The sequence below is a fragment of the Drosophila santomea genome, chromosome 2R, assembly GCF_016746245.2.
Source record: "Drosophila santomea strain STO CAGO 1482 chromosome 2R, Prin_Dsan_1.1, whole genome shotgun sequence".
Classification (NCBI taxonomy): Eukaryota; Metazoa; Arthropoda; class Insecta; order Diptera; family Drosophilidae; genus Drosophila; species Drosophila santomea.
In genome coordinates, this window is record NC_053017.2 from 557099 (window position 1) to 576781 (window position 19683).

The following is a 19683-nucleotide window of genomic DNA, read 5'->3' on the forward strand; positions in this document are numbered from 1 at the left end:
GAAACAGGTGTTATCGGGCCACATTCATAAGAATGTGTTACAAACAGGGGTCTACTTATGTATTGTTTATTTTTATAGTTTTCATGACGCATTATGCTTGTTTTCCATTTAATCATGCTTCTGAAATCTCATCAACTGCATTAACGTTATCAAGAAGATTGTTGTCACCAATCAATTTTTTTTTTAATATCTACCAATTTGCTTTACTAATGTGACCTAATCTCTCATGCCATAACCGATATTCATTCTTTTTATTTTCCACATTTAATGTAAAGGCTTTTAAGAATCGGAGTATTGAACGTACCTGAGTTTTCAGCAACGAATGATCAATGATCCATTTTTGAATATCTTCACACCGTAATTGCCAGACATAACGGTCATGCCAGCCTTTTGAAGTTGTAATAATCCTGAAAATAAAGCACATCTTCATGCGTGATTTGATTTCCATTGTTGAGTCCAACAATTCCACGCTTCGTTGCAAAAATAAATTCGCCAGGTTTGGCAACTGCAATTTTAATAGGCAATAGGCGCCTCCAAGTTGATGCAATACAAGAAGAGTTTCTCGTCATCTACGAGATGGAAGCACCAGAATCCAAAATAAATTTAACTTTTCCTTTTCCAGTTTTGGATTTATTGATATCAAAACGATTTAGCATTAACACGAAGAAAGGTTGGGTTGTTGCTGTGTTTGCTTGCTTGTTATTTTCTTTTTTTTTTATCATTTATAATTTTTAAACGAATAACAATCAGATAAACGCGAAATCTATAAAGGACGCATACCCAATTAATCACATCCTCGACCAACTAATGGTTCACGGCATTCACGGTTCCAGAGAAAGGGCAGCATCACCTGCGGTCCAGCTTGCAAATATTTCTCTTGATAATAAACAATGATTTCCTTTGTGACTGGAAGACCCTTTGGTAAAAGTATCGGATGCCTCCTATCGTAGTGCAAGCCTCGAAGCAATCCATCGGAACCGAGTATGGGCCTAAGCAAAACCAGCTTGCTTTTCTGTGGAAACGGCTTACCCTGGCTATGAAATCCATACTTATTCGCCAAGTGGATGCTCCTGGAATCCTTGGAATTGTTAAGGTCTTTAGTGGAACTCTTGCAGATGAACTTTCGATTCCCCATTAGTCTTTGATCGCAAGTAGCATAAGCTGATATGCTAGCAACGCAGAATCCACGTTGACACGTAGAAAAAAGAGGATTCCACACTTCTTTTTCCGGTGCTCGCCTTTTTCCCTGATGACGAAATTTGTTCGGCATTTTTCATCACTTTTACCGCTCACCGCTATTTCAAGTTCGATGTTCGCCTTGAGTTGAGTCAAAGTCCTAGGCTTGTTGATGTACACTTTAGATTTCAAAAATCCCCACAAATAAAAGTCGCGTGGCGTCAGATATTGATAACCACGTTTAGTTTAATACCCTCAACAATAAGACCATTATCTATGTGTATTTTTATGTTTATAATTTGTAATTTTTTATTTTTTATATTTTCTTATTTGCAACACCATTCACCACAAGCTATACACAGCAGAGAGAGAGAGAGAGGGAGAGCTTCTTTCCGGAAGGCGATAAAATTAGTTTGACCAAAACCGATATGTAATTTAAATACTTAAATACAAAGGCCAATTGTATTTTTGTATGGGAATCGTGATATTCCCACACGCCCCCTCAAATATAGCATTTATAAATTATAAATTAATGTTGACAAAAATATTTTTTAAATTATAGTAATCAAATAACTCAATAAACTTATTTAACTTCATTCAGCATAAGCAAGTCTGGTTCGGTCATCTTGCACAAGATCCAATTGATTTCGAAGTTCCATGAATTTTACTGCAGGCAACGGCTTAGTGAACATATCGGCAAGTTGATTCTCTGTGGAAATATACTCAAGATATATAACATTAGTCTCAATTTGCACTCTCGCAAAATGATATTTTATCTATATTTATCTATATGTTTAGCAGGTTTATTACATGAAGGATTCATGGCTATGCTAATGCATCCCTGGCTATCTTCGTAAATTTGGATTGGGATCTCAAGATCGATGCTTTTACTTTTAAGAAGGGATTTTAATCATAAGTTTTCTCTTACGGCCTCAAATATCGCCTATACTCAGCTTCAGTTGATGAAGCTGCAACTGAGTCCTGCCTCTTTATGTTTCAACATATTAGATTACAATCAAAAATTTTAAACAAATACCCTGTTGTACTCCTCTTATCAATCTTGTTACCTTCCTAACCAGAATCTACATATCCGATTAATGTATTTTAAAATGCTGCATTTTTTCTAAAAACTAGTTTCATTTCAACTGTTCCTTTTAAAAATCTTAGAACCGTTTTAAGACACTGTTTTTGCTGCTGTATCGACCTAATATATTTACGGCTGTCGTTAAGTCTGGACGTGTACAAAGCATTATGTACAATAAACACCCTATAAGATTACGACACGGAACATTGCAATTTTCGTCTGCATTAAGTCACTCATAATTCAGTTTGTTTGGTAAAGGAGTTCCGACTGCATTGCATTTATCCATTTAAAATTCGTTTAAGATTCTTTTAACATATGCAGCTTGACCCAAATTAATTTGATCTTCATGCATTTCTATCGTAATATTAATAAAATGCCGTATTTCTGTTACACCTAACGGGAATTCCTTGTTCGTTATATTTAACGGAAAATACCCATTTACTATCGACATTGCTTTTATGTTTAGGCTTTTCTGTAACTGTCCAGGTATTATTTAAATTATGGGCATCAAATTTAGTTTTAATAGCAGCTTCACATAAAGATTTGTCACTTTTAATTTCTATTTCTTCAAACGAACTTAGAATGTCGTTAAAAATAGTATGAGCATTTAAAATATAATTGAAATAATCAATTTCATCTTTCATGTACGATATTTGTAGCCTATCACTTCTTCGGACACACATTCATCACTTTCACTAGGTTGTTCTAAAATCAAACTTTTCTCCATACTGTCAATCTGGATATCCATTTCATTGTTTTCTTTACTTTCATACAGTATACAAGCTGCATCAGTATCCTTACTCTCATTCAGGATACTTTCTCTATCACATTCCTTACTCTCAGTCAGGATATTAACTTCATCACATTCCTTACCTTCATTTAGTATACTAACTTTATCACATTCCTTACTCTCATTCAGGATACTAACTTTATCACATTACTTACTCTCATTCAGGATAATTACTATTTCACTTTGCTTACTCTCTTTCAGGAACCTTTTCTTATTAGTCTTCTAACTCTCGGAGGATATTAGGATATCAATTTTACTTTTTTGCAACCCTAGAATTGACCATATTTATTTCGTTTACGATTATATCTCTTGCGATAATGAATTTTGTATTATTTACGTCCCATCGTTTTAAACGATTTGGTTTAAAACCAACTAAAATAGTTTTGTATGACTTTTCGTCAAATTTTCTTTTTAGTTTGGAGTAGGAGTAGGAGTTTTTGTCGTCAATCGAAACAGGAGTTATCGGGCCACATACATCAGAATGTGTTACAAACAGGGGTCTACTTATGTAGTGTTTATTTTTATAGTTTTCATGACGCAATTATGCTTGTTTACCATTTAATCATGCTTCTGAAATCTCATCAACTGCATTAACGTTATCAAGAAGATTGTTGTCACCAATCAATTTTTTTGTAATATCTACCAATTTGCTTTACTAATGTGACCTAATCTCTCATGCCATAGGCGCCTCCAAGTTGATGCAATACAAGAAGAGTTTCTCGTCATCTACGAGATGGAAGCACCAGAATCCAAAATAAATTTAACTTTTCCTTTTCCAGTTTTGGATTTATTGATATCAAAACGATTTAGCATTAACACGAAGAAAGGTTGGGTTGTTGCTTTGTTTGCTTGCTTGTTATTTTCTTTTTATGTAGTGTTTATTTTTATAGTTTTCATGACGCAATTATGCTTGTTTACCATTTAATCATGCTTCTGAAATCTCATCAACTGCATTAACGTTATCAAGAAGATTGTTGTCACCAATCAATTTTTTTTTTAATATCTACCAATTTGCTTTACTAATGTGACCTAATCTCTCATGCCATAGGCGCCTCCAAGTTGATGCAATACAAGAAGAGTTTCTCGTCATCTACGAGATGGAAGCACCAGAATCCAAAATAAATTTAACTTTTCCTTTTCCAGTTTTGGATTTATTGATATCAAAACGATTTAGCATTAACACGAAGAAAGGTTGGGTTGTTGCTGTGTTTGCTTGCTTGTTATTTTCTTTTTTTTTTATCATTTATAATTTTTAAACGAATAACAATCAGATAAACAGGAAATCTATAAAGGACGCATACCCAATTAATCACATCCTCGACCAACTAATGGTTCACGGCATTCACGGTTCCAGAGAAAGGGCAGCATCACCTGCGGTCCAGCTTGCAAATATTTCTCTTGATAATAATCAATGAATGCCTTTGTGACTGGATGACCCTTTGGCAAAAGTGGCTGCATTACGAATCGTGAAAATTTTAAGTTCTGTATGAGCTTTAACCGGGAGGTCAACTCCCCCCGTGACGAAAGAATTGGCTCTGGCAATGCGTCATCCCAATCCACGTAACCACTCCATAGAGATTGCAAAAAGATCTTAGATTTTTTGGATATGGTTGGCAATGCAATCCGCTTTGTGGGTCGCGTGATTTTACACGCTGCGCGAAATTTAACTATTTCTAGAGACCTCGCTGTCAGAAATAGTCGAAGAGTGTGCAAAGTGGCACCGAAGTTGCAGCCCGTGTTTGCGGCACGATGACAGGTGGAAAAACGAGGATTCCACACTTCTTTTTCGGGTGCTCGCCTTTTTCCCTGATGACGAAATTTGTTCTTTTTTCGGCATTTTTCACCACTTTACCGCTCACCGCTATTTCACGTTAGATGTTCGCCTTGAGTTGAGTCAAAGTCCTTGGCTTGTTGATGTACACTTTAGATTTCAAAAATCCCCACAAATAAAAGTCGCGTGGTGTCAGTTCGGGCCATCTTGTTGGAACCAGAAGTTACGCATTCGCTTTTTACGCACAATTGGCATCAAAAAATCGGTTGGCTCGATATCGGTCGCCATTGACGGTAAGTGGCTTCGATTGATCGTTCAGGTGGAGTGAAGTTATCCATGGTTAATGACTACTTGAAATGAAGAGTCAGATGTGGTATGACGTTTGTGGATTTGACAATGTATGTCAAAGTTATTAAGAGTTTACGTGGGTCCCATTTAGTTTTACATCTTCAAACAAATGACCAAAAACAAAAAAAGCTAATAAAAAGAGTCAGAAAGACACTCGCGCTCAGCGTCAACGTGAACAAGACGATCGCCGGTTCTTATGGCAACGAAACAACGCGTACTTCTAATACGTCTCCGCAACTTCTGCAGACAGCGAGCGCTCAGTCACCCCTAACCCGATGAATTTACCTGTGCCAACAACTCAAGAAAGAGCGCGTTCTTGCTCTCCCTCATTACTAACTTCGTCAGAAAACCCGCAAGCTCCAAACACCTGCGAAGATTTTCTAACGGTTCTGCTTTGCTATCAGCAAACCAAAACATAAACAATAACGCCGAGTCGACCATAAAGACGAATGGCTCGCTACATAACAATAAACATAAAACTCAGCCCTTAAAATAATAAAAATCACCAAACAAAAAATAAGTCAAAAATTACACGTGACAATGTTACTAATAAAACACCAAAGCAAACACCAAGAAATTTAAGCTTTTGGCAAATTCTACTGATGAAAGTGAAGTCATCCAATGAGGAACCTAAGAAGGCTAAGCCTCCTCCATCGAGAAAAAAGCTCGAATGCATTGGTGAACAAAACAGCCACATTAATAGGAGAAAACTCATTCTACGTAATCCTCCTAAGAAAAGGGAACAAAAGTTCAAACTCACACGGAGACTATCCATCGTCTCCTAACCAAATTCCCAAACGATGCAGGAAAAAACTTTTAAAAATACCAGCTGAAAAGCGCAAGGGGCCTACAGGTTGTTATCAAAGGGATTGAGGCAATTGTTTTGACCACTGAAATCGTAGAAGCGCTTAAGGAGAATAACTTTAATGCAAAAATGGTCATGAGCATACTCAACGAAGAATAAGGAACAAAAACCCATGTTCAAAATCGACTTGGAGCCAGAGATCCAGATACTGAAAAATATGAAGTTCACCTAGTCTAAAGGTTACAGCTCCTACTGCAACGGCGTATCACAGTAGAAGAGCCACACAAGCGCAATCGCCCAGTGCAGTGCACTAACTGCCAAGAATATGGCCACACTAATACTTACTGTACACTGGAAGGCACACAACGAATTGGCGTGGCTGTGTAGTATATAAGAAACTTAAGAACCGTCTTAACAAACATGGAGAATCAACACGAGCTCAGGTCACACACATCAGTCACACTCCGCCACAATCGGGCCCCTCTTACACGGCACCCCTTCCTACACGTCGTACCAATCCTAGCGTTTCCTTCGCTAGTGCCTTAAGATCGGGAATTAAAAGCGTGAATCCAATAACACAAAAGTCAACTACTACGCGGGAAGAACAGGAAATAACTACTTCGAACGATCAAACGCAGCATATATCAACTGGCATTGAAACGATGATGATATCACTCCAGCAAACCCTAAAAGAATTTATGACAATTATGCAAACCACAATGCAAGAGCTTATGCGAAACTTATGCTGATACAGCTTCTCGTGTCATCAAAATCAACATAATGTCTCCACTTCAAATATCTATGTGGAACGCGAATGGCGTTTCACGGCATAAACTCGAACTTGCCCAGTTCCTATCCGAAAAAAATATTGACGTCATGCTCCTCTCCGAGACACATCTAACAGACAAGCACAACTTCCATGTTCCAGGATACCTATACTACGCCACAAACCATCCGGACGGAAAAGCCCATGGCGGCACTGACATACTTATCAGAGGTCGCATCAAACACCACCTTCATAATAGAACTGAAACGGACTACCTGCAATCCACTTCCATAAGCATGCAATCTAGCATTGGCCCCGTCACTCTGGCCGCAGTCTACTGCCCACCTCGTTTTGCAGTTTCTGAGGACCAATTCTTGGAATTTTTCAACTCACTCGGTGAGCGATTTATAGCGGCTGGTGACTACAATGCCAAGCACACGCACTGGGGTTCACGCCTTTTAAACCCAAAAGGCAAACAACTTTACAACGCGCTCATTAAGCCACGAAATTTGTCACTCCGGGAAGGCCTATACTGGCCAGCAGATCCAAATAAGCTCCCGGATCTCATTGACTTCGCAATAATAAAAAAGATCCCAAGAAATAATATTACGGCTGAGTCACTTGCAGAACTATCATCAGATCACTCACCAGTTTTACTTGCTCTCAGGCATCGACCACATATAACAGAGCACACCTACAGGCTGACAGGCAACAGGACCAACTGGGCAAGGTACACGAAATATGTTTGTACTCACATGGTACCAACTCAAACAATGTCTACCCATGAGGATATTGACCGCCTGACCGAATCGATGGATGATTATCTTGTTGCTGCAGCCAAGGCCTCTACCCCTCCAGACACACACAAAATGACAAATCATACCAAGACAACTCGTGAAATCGAACAGCTACTACTTGAAAAACGAAGACTAAGAAGAGAATGGCAGAATCACAGATCCGCAAAGGCTAAGGAACAGCTAAAAATAGCAACACATAGACTAACCAGGGTACTTAAGCTTGAGGAAGCAAACGCCCAGCATCTATATATCGAACAACTATCGCCCACCAGCAAGAAGAACCCTTTGTGGAAAGCACACAAAAATATTCAGCCACCAGCAGAAACAGTCGTTCCACTGCGAGGCCCCTCAGGAAGCTGGATACGCGGCGAACAAGATAGAGGAAGTGCATTTGCCGATCACCTTCAAGGCGTATTCCAACCAAATACTGCTAGCAACTCATTTGTCCTACCTGTAGCAATTAAAATCCAGCCACCAATAAATCCAATAACATTTAGTCAACGTGAGATAGCATCTATAATAAAAGATCTTGAGCCCAAAAAATCACCTGGACACGACTTGGTGACACCAAAAATGATCATAAAACTCCCACCGTGTGCGGTTCTGACCTAATGCAATCTCTTTAACGCTATTACGAAACTTGGATACTATCCCCAAAGGTGGAAAAAGGCGGTCATAGTGATGATTAACAAACCAGACAAAACGAAACCCTCATCCTACAGACCAATCAGTCTCCTATCGTGTCTCTCGAAACTGTTTGAAAGGGCATTTTTAAAACACCTAGCTCCCTACTTAAGAATGCGAAACACAATACCATCCCATCAATTTGGTTTTCGCAAAAATCATGGAACGATCGAACAGGTCAATCGCATCACAAACGAAATTCGTACTGCTTTTGAGCACCGGGAATACTGCTCAGCAATATTCTTATATGTCGCACAAGCATTTGACCGAGTCTGGCTGGAAGGACTAATGTACAAGATAACAAAACTGCTTCCGCAGAATACCCACAAAGTGTTCGAGTCTTATCTCTTCAAAAGAGTGTTTTCAATCAGGTGTAACAGTTCGACTTCACACGACCGCGTCATCAATGCTGGAGTTCCCCAAGGAAGTGTGCTGGGCCCCGTTCTTTACACTTTATATACAGCAGACATGCCTACAAACTATCAGCTCACAACCTCTACGTTTGCTGACGATACCGCAATACTCAGCCGATCCAAATGCTCATCAAAGGCAACAGAAAAACTTGACTGTCATCTTAAAACAGTGAAAAGATAGTTTGCGGACTGGCGCAGCCAGACCAAAAGCAGACATTCACACTGAATAGACAAATCTGCCTAACATGTACCCTAAACTATGGCAAAACGCGTCAAAAACCAACATTGAAATTATACAGCGAGCTCAGTCGGCGATTCTGTGAACTATCACTGGGGCACCATGGTAGAGACCTCCACATAAATCTCGTCAACGAGGAAATCCAGGTAAGAAAGATTTGAATAAGTGTGATTAGTTATTAGTTATATAATATGGGCAACGATTTTGTTTGAAAATATTTAGTTTTAAGAGGTGGTCAAACGAAAACATTTTTTTTAAGGGTGGGCAAACGAAAAAAACAATTTTTAAAGGGTTGGGCAAATGATAAAAACCATTTTTAAAGAGTGGGCAAACGATTTTGTTTGAAAATATTTAGTTTTGCGGTATGTAAAATGCTTAATTCCTTAAGGCCTTACATTTTCTAAACTTATTGCCATAAACGTGGGAAAAAAAAGTTATTGCGATTTAAAATAAAATGTTCAACAAAGTAAACTTTTGGAAGTTCGAAAATTTTCAACATTTTTCGAAATTTCATATCTTCAAAACTGGACGAGGGCAAAAAAAGCTAATTGGCGGGCAAACATGGGAAAAGAATTCCATCTTTAAAATTTCAAAAATTCGATTTTTGCGGACCAAGGTTCTTTGAACTGAAAAGATCCAATAAATAACGCAAAAAAAAAAAAAACATACGCGTTTCAGATTTGTGTTTGCTGACGCGTCTTATGAAGTAAGGAAGTGAAGCTTCCTCTTTTTCTTCGAGTGCCCAAGCGTTTACAATTTTAAAATACAAATAAGGAAAACACTAAATTCAAGAACGATAGGTTACTGTTCTCACATTATCGAATTTAAATTTGACATTATACTGTTTTAAGTTCTTGCACGCTCACCAACCGTGAATCGTCCTCAGACTCACCATACAATTGGAGGAGTATTAACTTCGATGCTGGTTGGTGCAAAATAATTTCCTCTGTTTTCACCTCGGCTGAACGTACTTGTTGATCCTATTCGGTGAAGACTTTGATTATTCGGCCTCTCTTCCATGCTCTTCTTGGTAAGGAACGCCACATTATAAGTACCAGATCGTCAATTTTAAGAGAATGGGCAATTTTCCACTGCTTTCTCAGCCATATATTTTGGGTAGACGGCAGAGGCGTCTAGGTTGAATTGGTACAACCTATTAAAAAATGATTTGGTGTTAAGGGTTCTTCGTCTTCATGAGTGATTGGAAAATCGGTAAGAGAGCGTGAGTTTATAATGTTTTCTGCCTCATTCAGTAGAGATTGGAGTGTATCGATTCGTGGGTTGATACTGTACAATGTTTTACTTAATAATCTTTTTATTATTCATATAAGTCTTTCCCAACATGGGCAGTTGAATGTCAATTCAATTACCTTCTGGGCGGCTTTCTATCCAAAAATTTTGACGGCTCTCATTTATAATGACTGCTTGGTTCTGCTGGTAGTATTTTGTGTGAAAATGCATAATCAAAAAAGAGACTTTGTGATCTTTCGGAAGGAGGATTGGACGACGTCTCGACTGTGGTAAATATGAGGTCTCATCTATTCGACCCGATAGATGTAGGAGGCCGTCTGATACGATGTATGGAGACAGTTCATAAATTCGACGCTGATTGGTAATCATCTGTTGATTTCGTAGGGTCTTGATTTCCTCGGGGAAGGCTTCTTGTTGCACCATCCGATTTCAGCATCAACTAACTCTTTGAAAGTTGCAGATCCTTTCCTGTCCGAAAATCTCGGGCCGAGTATCCATGAGCCCAGGCCATCGATTTTCGGGGAGTCGGAGTGGCGACATCAGCAATGTTGCAGGACGATAGTACCCAATTCCATTGAGACTGTGATGAATTTGAAAGTATTTCGGTTATCCGGTGGCTTACCCGAATGCCAATCATTCGTAATCATCTTGATTTCGTAGGTTCTTGATTTCCTCGGGGAAGGCTTCTTGTTGCACCATCCGATTTCAGCATCAACTAACTCTTTGAAAGTTGCAGATCCTTTCCTGTCCGAAAATCTCGGGCCGAGTATCCATGAGCCCAGGCCATCGATTTTCGGGGAGTCGGAGTGGCGACATCAGCAGTGTTGCAGGACGATAGTACTCAATTCCATTGAGACTGTGTTGAATTTGAAAGTATTTCGGTTATCCGGTGGCTTACCCGAATGCCAAGGATTGCAGCTTGAAGCTCCAGTCTAGGAATAGACAACAGTTTTTTCGGGGCCAGGCGTGTTTTTCCCATGACAAAGGCTATGTTGACGACGGTAGGGCAAACTATGCGCAAATAAGCAACCGTTGCAATTGCTGCTTGACTCGTGTCGACGAATATATGCATCTCCAATCGGTCGCAGCAGTGTAAGTTAGGAGAGTAAACTCGGCGAACCTTAAAGTTGTGCATATTATGTATTTCAGCCAACCAACGTTTCTACTTTGTATGCAGCTCTGGCGAAATATGATAGTCAGCAATCAACCCGAACGGGTCAAAAAACGCCACTCGAGTTTCGGACTCGAGTTTCATTTAAGAAGTTCTGTGGAATGCGATGGAACTTGGTCTCAAATTGAAAAAATCAAGCTGTGTATTCCAAAATATGCCTAAGACCTTCTCGCTTGCGAGCTGACTTTGCAGATGATTGTGAGTTTTTTGTACCTGCTGATTGTTCATGATATTCTGCAATTTCTTCGAGTTCGAGGAGAAATTACGCAGCTCAAATCATCCTTCTGAATGCACCTTTACGACCTCTTGACAAATCTCGATTGCCTCTTCTTAAGATGTAAAAATCATGACAAGGTCGTCTACATAATGGTGTTCAACAATTGCTTGCGTTGCCCTTGGAAATCAATCTTTAAAGTCTTCTGAGTTTAGATTCTAGACATAATTTGCACAGAATGGCAAAATTAAGGACGTCATGGCGTAGTGTCTAATCGGTTGACTTATGTCTCCATTTCGCCACAAAAACCGCTGGGCGCTCTGTTTGTTTTCGTTTATCTGTATCTGCAAAAACTTTTCTCGAATATCTGCAGTTACAACTATTTTATTTTGCCTAAATTGCATAAGAATTGATAAGAGTGGCTTTAAATTGTCAGGGCCTTTAAGTAGTGCTTTATTAAGCGAAATACCTTCGACTTCAGCAGCTGCGTTGAAAACGATGTGCATTTTAACTGGTTTGTGATACGACTGTACTGTAAAGTGCGGAATGTACCAGACGGGTTTGGATGTGTCGATAATTTCCGGGTAACTTAGTTCGCGAGCATAACCCTTCTCGACATATTTAGTTATCTCTGCTCTGTATTTTTTAGCAAATTCTTGATCAGCGTGCATCTTCTTTTCAATTCCGTACAATCTTTTCTTAGCCATCACCTAACTATCCGGCATTCTTACATTTTCCTTCCATGGCAATCCGATTACAAACTGTTTTCCAGTCCGAATGGTTTTTTTCATCATCAGTTCCTTGGCTCTTTCATCATCAATTGGTTCTATGGGTGGTAAGTTACTCATACCGAAGTTCTCGGATTCTACAAACTCAGTCACTAGATCTTGCCATTTATTTTCATCCATTAAAAAACACACACGGGATTTTAATGAAGCTCTGATTCTTTCAAACTTTGAATTTGGACCATATGCCAGCCATCCTAGTTTTGTATCAATGGCTACTGGTTGTGAGCTTCCTGTTTCCACTATCCTTTTCGGAAGACCTAAATGTAGGTTGTCAAGTCCAATGAGCAGAACTGGTTTAGCGTCAGTGTAATCCAATATTGGTACATTAGCGAAATGATTGTGCTGATTCTTTGCAAGCGACTAGGTTGGCAAATCAAGACTCCTTACAGTTTGTACATTCTTTAAGTCGTATCGCACATGATCATTCATGCCAGTAATCTTAAATCTGATCTTCTTAGACATTTCTAAACTATTTCTGTTATCGTACCACTGGAGGGTTAATGGACTTCTTTGGCCTTCTAGTCCTAATTGGTCAGCAATACTTTCCTCCAACAAGGTAACTGAGCTTCCGTCATCGAACATTGCATAAGTTTCTATTTTTCCGTTGTTTCCATATAATACGACGGGAATCACCTTGAAGAGGTATGGGCTCGAGCTAGTCACTTCGCCGCAGCAATTTAGTAAAGACGTAGGATCTGTGATTGGTAGATTTTGAATTTGTGGAACATTATAAATACTACTATGATGCAAATGTTGGCAACTTTCAAACGGGCAAATTTGTTTAACTTTGCAATTCTGAACAATTTTCCCTTTTTTCAGACATACGAAACATAAACGATTTTCCTTGACAATATTCCAACGCGACTTCCAGACGCGTCTGTCTCACACATTAGCAGAACTTCGAATTTCTGATGAACTTGGGCACTAACATCCATGCACTACGGCGCCTGTCTTACATCGACACTCGGCGTCGGTCTCACACACTCGCAGAATTATAAATTTCTGATGAGTTTGGGCACTAACACTCATGCACTTCGGCGCCTGTCTGACACTCGGCGTCGGTCTCACACACTTGCAGAATTCTAAATTTCTAATGAATTTGGGCACTAACACTCATGCACTTCGGCGTCGGCGTCACACACTCGCAGAATTCTAAATTTCTGATGAAATTGGGCAACGGCTTCTTATTGAAATTTTAAGTTTATAACATTGTCTCGACATTTATTATATATACCCTGACAGGGTGTTGTTTTTAGGTATGCCTACAAGCAAATTCGACGTCGGGCTTGTGACAGCAATACCTAATCAACTTCTACAGAGCTATGAAAATTTCATTAACTGTCCGCTATGTAAACTTTTCACTTCATCACTCCGGCAAAACGCACCAAAAATTGAGAACGTGTCACAACTTCGTACGACAAAATTAAAAGATGTTAAAATTCGACAAAGACGTTAAATTATTTCTGTTATTTTAAATTTATTTTACGCGTTTCAATTTTGTGTTTTCTGGCGCGTTTTACTTCACTTTGTCTTTTTCTTAGAGTGCCCAGGCATTTACAATTTCAAAGTACAACTTAGGAAATACCAAATTCATGACTACTTAACCTATTGATATCAAATATTATCTGACATTATCGAATTCAAATTTGACATTATACTGTTTCAAATTCTTACACCCTCCCCAACCGTGAATCGTCCACTGATTCACCATACAATTGGAGGAGTATTAACTTCGATGTTGGTTGGTGCAAAATAATTTCCTCTGTTTTCACCTGTTTATTCGGCCTCTCTTCCATGCTCTTCTTGGTAAGGAACGCCACATTATAAGTACCAGCGTCAATTTTAAGCGGGGTACTGATTAGGTGCCAGTCAGCACCATTAACCAGTTGTGGAAGGTACTCCACTATCCATCTTTTCCATATCCGTAAGAGAATGGACAATTTTCCACTGCTTTCTCAGCCATATATTTTGGGTAGACGGCAGAGGCGTCTAGGTTGAATTGGTACAACCCATTAAAAAATGATTTGGTGTTAAGGGTTCTTCGTCTTCATGAGTGATTGGAAAATCGGTAAGAAAGCGTGAGTTTATAATGTTTTCTGCCTCATTCAGTAGAGATTGGAGTGTATCGATTCGTGGGTTGATACTGTACAATGTTTTACTTAATAATCTATTTATTATTCATATAATTCTTTCCCAACATGGGCAGTTGAATGTCATTCAATTACCTTCTGGGCGGCTTCGTTTTCGAAGGCGTCTCGATCTAATATATTTTCGTTTGTTCTTGAGCTCGTGATAACGTTTTTAACGCTTTTATATACGATGCATCTATTGCATTAATGCATTACTTTACTTAAGAGTTTCTATCCAAAAATTTTGACGGCTCTCATTTATAATGACTGCTTGGTTCCGCTGGTAGTATTTTGTGTGAAAATGCATAATCAAAAAAGAGACTATGATCTTTCGGAAGGAGGATTGGACGACGTCTCGACTGTGGTAAATATGAGGTCTCATCTATTCGACCCGATAGATGTAGGAGGCCGTCTGATACGATGTATGGAGACAGTTCATAAATTCGACGCTGATTGGTAATTATCTGTTGATTTCGTATGTCTTGATTTCCTCGGGGAAGGCTTCTTGTTGCACCATCCGATTTCAGCATCAGCTAACTCTTTGACAGTTGCAGATCCTATCCTGTCCGAAAATCTCGGGCCGAGTGTCCATGAGACCAGGCCATCGATTTTCGGGGAGTCGGAGTGGCGACATCAGCAGTGTTGCAGGACGATAGTACCCAATTCCATTGAGACTGTGATGAATTTGAAAGTATTTCGGTAATCCGGTGGCTTACCCGAATGCCAAGGATTGCAGCTTGAAGCTCCAGTCTAGGAATAGACAACAGTTTTTTCGGGGCCAGGCGTGTTTTTCCCATGACAAAGGCTATGTCGACGACGGTAGGGCAAACTATGCTCAAATAAGCAACCGTTGCAATTGCAGTTTGATTCGCGTCGACGAATATATGCATATCCAATCGGTCGCAGCAGTTTAAATTAAATTCGGCGAACCTTAAAGTTGTGCATATTGTGTGTTTCAGCCAACCAACGTTTCCACTTTGTATGCAGCTCTAGCGATATAGGTTTATTCCGTTTTTTTCCAAGACTCCAAGTATTCTGAACTATGATCTTTGTCGAAATATGATAATCGCCTTCAAGATCGCCATAACCATGCCTAAGAGCTCTCTCTTTGTTGGGACTCGACTTCCATTTAAGACGTTCTGTGAAATGCGTTGGAATTTGGTCTCTCCAAATATGCCTAAGACCTTCTCGCTTGCGAGCTGACTTTGGAGATGGTTGAGAGTTTTTTGTACCTGATGATTGTTCATGATATTCTCCAATTTATCCGAGTTCGAGGAAAATTACGCAGCTCAAATCCTCCCTCTGAATGTACCTTTACGACCTTTTGACCAATCTCGATTGCCTTTACTTCAGATGTAAAACTCATGAAAAGGTCGTCTACGTAATGGTGTTCTACAATTACGTGCGATGCCCTTGGAAATCGATCTTCTGAGTTTAGATTCTTGACATAATTTGCGCAGAATGGAGAACATATTGCTTAAGGAATTAAGGAACCGACTGTACTGCAAAGTACAACCCCAGACGGGGTTGGATGTGTCAATAATTTCCAGGTAACAGCTCGCGAGCATAACCCTTCTCGACTTATTAAGTTATCTCTGCTCTGTATTTTTTAGCAAATTCTTGATCAGCGTGCATCTTCTTTTCAATTCCGTACAATCTTTTCTTAGCCATCACCTAACTATCCGGCATTCTTACATTTTCCTTCCATGGCAATCCGATTACAAACTGTTTTCCAATTTGAATGGTTTTTTTCATCATCAGTTCCTTGGCTCTTACATCATCAATTGAATCCATGGGTGGAAAAATACTCATACCGAAATTCTCAGATTCTAAAAACTCGATCACTAGATCTAGCCATTTAGTTTCATTCTTTATGAAACACACAAGAGATTTAAATGAAGCTCTAATACTTTCAAATTCTAAATTCGGACCATATGCCAGCCATCCAAGTTTTGTGTCAATGGCTACTGGTTGTAAGCTTCCTGTTTCCACGATCCTTTTCGGAAGACCTAAATGTAGGTTGTCAAGTGCAATGAGCAGGTCTGGTTTAGCGTCACTGTATTGTGTTGATTCTTTGCAAGCGAATGGTTTGGTAAATCGAGACTCCGTACAGTTTGTAAATTGAATAAGTCATATCGCACATGATCAATTATGCCAGTAATCTTAAATCTTATCTTTTTAGACATTTTTAAACTTTTTAAACTTAATGGACTTCTTTGGCCTTCTAGTCCCAATTGGCCAGCAATACCTTCCTCCAACAAGGTAACTGAACTTCCGTCATCAAACATTGCATAAGTTTTTATTTTACCGTTGTTTCCATATAATACGACGGGAATCACCTTAAACATGTATGGCTCGAACAATTACCTTCGCCACACCAGTTTATTAAAGGCTTCGGATCTGTGGTTGGAAGATTTAAAATTTGTGGAACATTATGAAGACTACGATGATGCGAATTTTGGCAACCTTCAAACGGCCAAGTTTGTTAAACTCTGCAATTCATAATGTTCAGAATTGCAGAGTTAAACCTTTTTTCAGACATGCGAAACAATATTCCAGCGCGACTTTATATCGGTTTCTTCCCTCCAGATTTTACAGGTTTCAAGATCATGGCATTCTTTGCATAAAATGCATTCCCTGATTTGTGTGTTCGCAATAAGGCTTTAAGTTTCGGGCAACGAGTTGTTTTCCTTAAGTGTCTACTACAGCTGGTAATCGTCAGACGATTCTTGTAATTAAATTCAACCAATTAGAGAAATTGGTCAATGGATGGGGACATATGCCTCCCTTCAGCGTTTTGAAGCCATTCCATCTGCAAATGGCTGGGTAATTTGGTTAAAAGTTCTTCCAATAAGATTGGGAGCACTTAAATGCTCCCTGTGGTTGGCCGCTGACAAAAAATGTACAACCCCGCGAACATTATTTCCAAAGTGAATTATTTACTCGGGTTTGTTATTTGCAACCTTCGGAAAATCTCGAATCTTTGAACGAATGAGTAACTCGTGTCGACCAAACATAAACTCTAACTCCTCGTTCACATGTACATTATCTGGGTAAATTAGCAGGTATGCTACAGTCTCCTTGGCTTCTCCAACTAGGCATTTGCGCAAAACGTCCAATTTATTATAATAAAAGAAGGCAGTAAAATCGTCATAAGTTCTTTTAAAGAGTTGCCAGTCCTCTGTATTTGCAGAAAATTTGGGTAAATCATGTAGCTGCACGTTGTTTTGGTTAGGTTGAGCGACGATTTCCGAGATGTTGGCTTGTTCTTGACCTTGATCTTGAGTAGCACTATTTGTATTGCCCTCATCTGAATTTGTCTTTTTAATGGAATCATTCTAGAAATCACGTTTTTAATTGACGATCGGCCAAAGAATTAATTTCACGTTGATTTCTTTGTATACCTAAACGGACACTGTTCATATATATTCATATACCCTTTATGTCTGAGAGGAGGGCCTTTAACATGGTTACCAAGTCATTGCAATTTTCACTGTCACCTCGATCTTTAATTTCACACACTGTATCGCCTAAGTTCTCCTCCTATATTGACTCATTAAGTTTATTGAATTTTTTTGTTTTGCCCTAGCAAGCTAGTTGCCCCTGCTTATAACCGTTTTTAGTCACCCAAGTAAAACAAGGCTTTGGTTAAAATGGTTCACGTTCACACTGCTTGTCTTACTGTTTTGTATTTTCTAATTCTCAGAATTCAAAATTTAAGAGAAAATTTGTGGTCACACAGGCAATTGGCGTCTGTCTTGTACATACGCCGCATTTTAAAGTTCTGTTAAAATTGGGCACTATCACCTTTGCACTACGGTGCCTGTCTCACACTGACATTCGGCGTGTCTCGAAGAAATCGCAGAATTCTAAATTTCTGATAAAATTCGGCAACGCCTTCTTATTGAAATTTAAAGTTTATAACAGTGTCTCGATATTTATTATATATACCCTGACAGGGTGTTGTTTCAGTTGTGGCAGCAATATCTAATCATCTTATACAAATTGCATTAATTGTACGCTACGTAAATTTTTCACTTCATCGGCAAAACGCACAAAAAATTAAGAACGTGTCGCAACATCTTACGACTAAATGGAAAGATATTACGATTCGATAAAGGCATTAAATTATTTTAGGTATTTTCAACTTATTTCAAGTGTTTTAATTTTGTGTTTGCTGGCGCGTCTAACTTCATTTTCTCTCTTTCTTAATAAAGAAATACAACTTAATTTGCGGTGGCTACATGTACATATATATATTTACGAATTCAGTCCGAGAGATTAATAAAAAAAAATAACACGGTTGGTTTGTGATATTTTATTAAATGTTTTATTTATTCCAATAAAGGAAGAACTAGAGCCTTTGGATTATCACTTAGTTGGACAATTGATTTCGATGTTGAAATGGGCTGATAGCGTACTCAGAACTGAACTGCCTTATGGGGACATGTTTGCGTTTATATAGGCTGCTTGGGATAGCTTAAGAGTGAAGTTTAAGAGAATTAAGTTATAATTGTTTATTAAGAGAGAAGCTCTCGAAAAATATGAGAGAGAAGCTCCCGAAAAAGAGGAGTAATTGGAGAATCCTGAGACCATTGCGTGGGCGGAAGTTTTTGTTATTTCAGTTGGCCTCGCCAAGTGGTCAAATGTTTACGATTTGTTATTTCAGTTGGCTTCGCCAAGTGATCGAATGTTTAGGGGACGACGTTGGCTCGCCACAGAGTCTAGACTTTGGAATAAGATGCTGTGCGTAAATGACAGCTAAGCTTAATCGAAGGGCTCTTGAAATTTGATTATATTTTGTTTTTAGACATTATTGTGTGCGTGTGAGTTGTTACAATAGTGTGTGTGGTTTTGTACTTAGACATTAATGTGAGTGTGTGAGTTGGGGAGTTGTGGGTGTAGAATGGATATGTTACTTCCCCATCCTTAAGAAAAAAGCCTGTCCTTAGGCGTTAAGATTAGGGTACAATACAGGGGTATTGGGGGGTACAATATTGTTTGATTCAGAACTTATAATATTTTCGTTTTTTAGAGTTTGATTTTTGAATTTTACAATTAATTTTTGGGGTATAGTCTTATATTTATAGATAGTGTACAATAATGCAATTATAACAATTATCATTAATGTTGTAAGTGTTATTACTTGAAATATATTATTCGTCTGATTGTGTTGTTTGATTATTTCTTTTGTTTGAATGTATTCGAGTTGTTGCATTCTGACGGTGATCGATAGCCGCGGGCGAAAGAAATATCGT

The 19683-nt window shown here is 38.8% G+C and overlaps 1 long non-coding RNA gene across 1 annotated transcript; it reads right to left on the bottom strand.

The window, feature by feature from the left end:
• Nucleotides 1-1788: 1788 nt before the first annotated feature.
• Nucleotides 1789-13539, bottom strand: LOC120446587. Its single transcript, XR_005615873.2, has 3 exons — nucleotides 10243-13539; nucleotides 9765-10025; nucleotides 1789-1885 (listed from the first exon to the last, which is right to left on the bottom strand). It is a non-coding gene; the product is annotated as an uncharacterized LOC120446587 (long non-coding RNA).
• Nucleotides 13540-19683: the final 6144 nt, after the last annotated feature.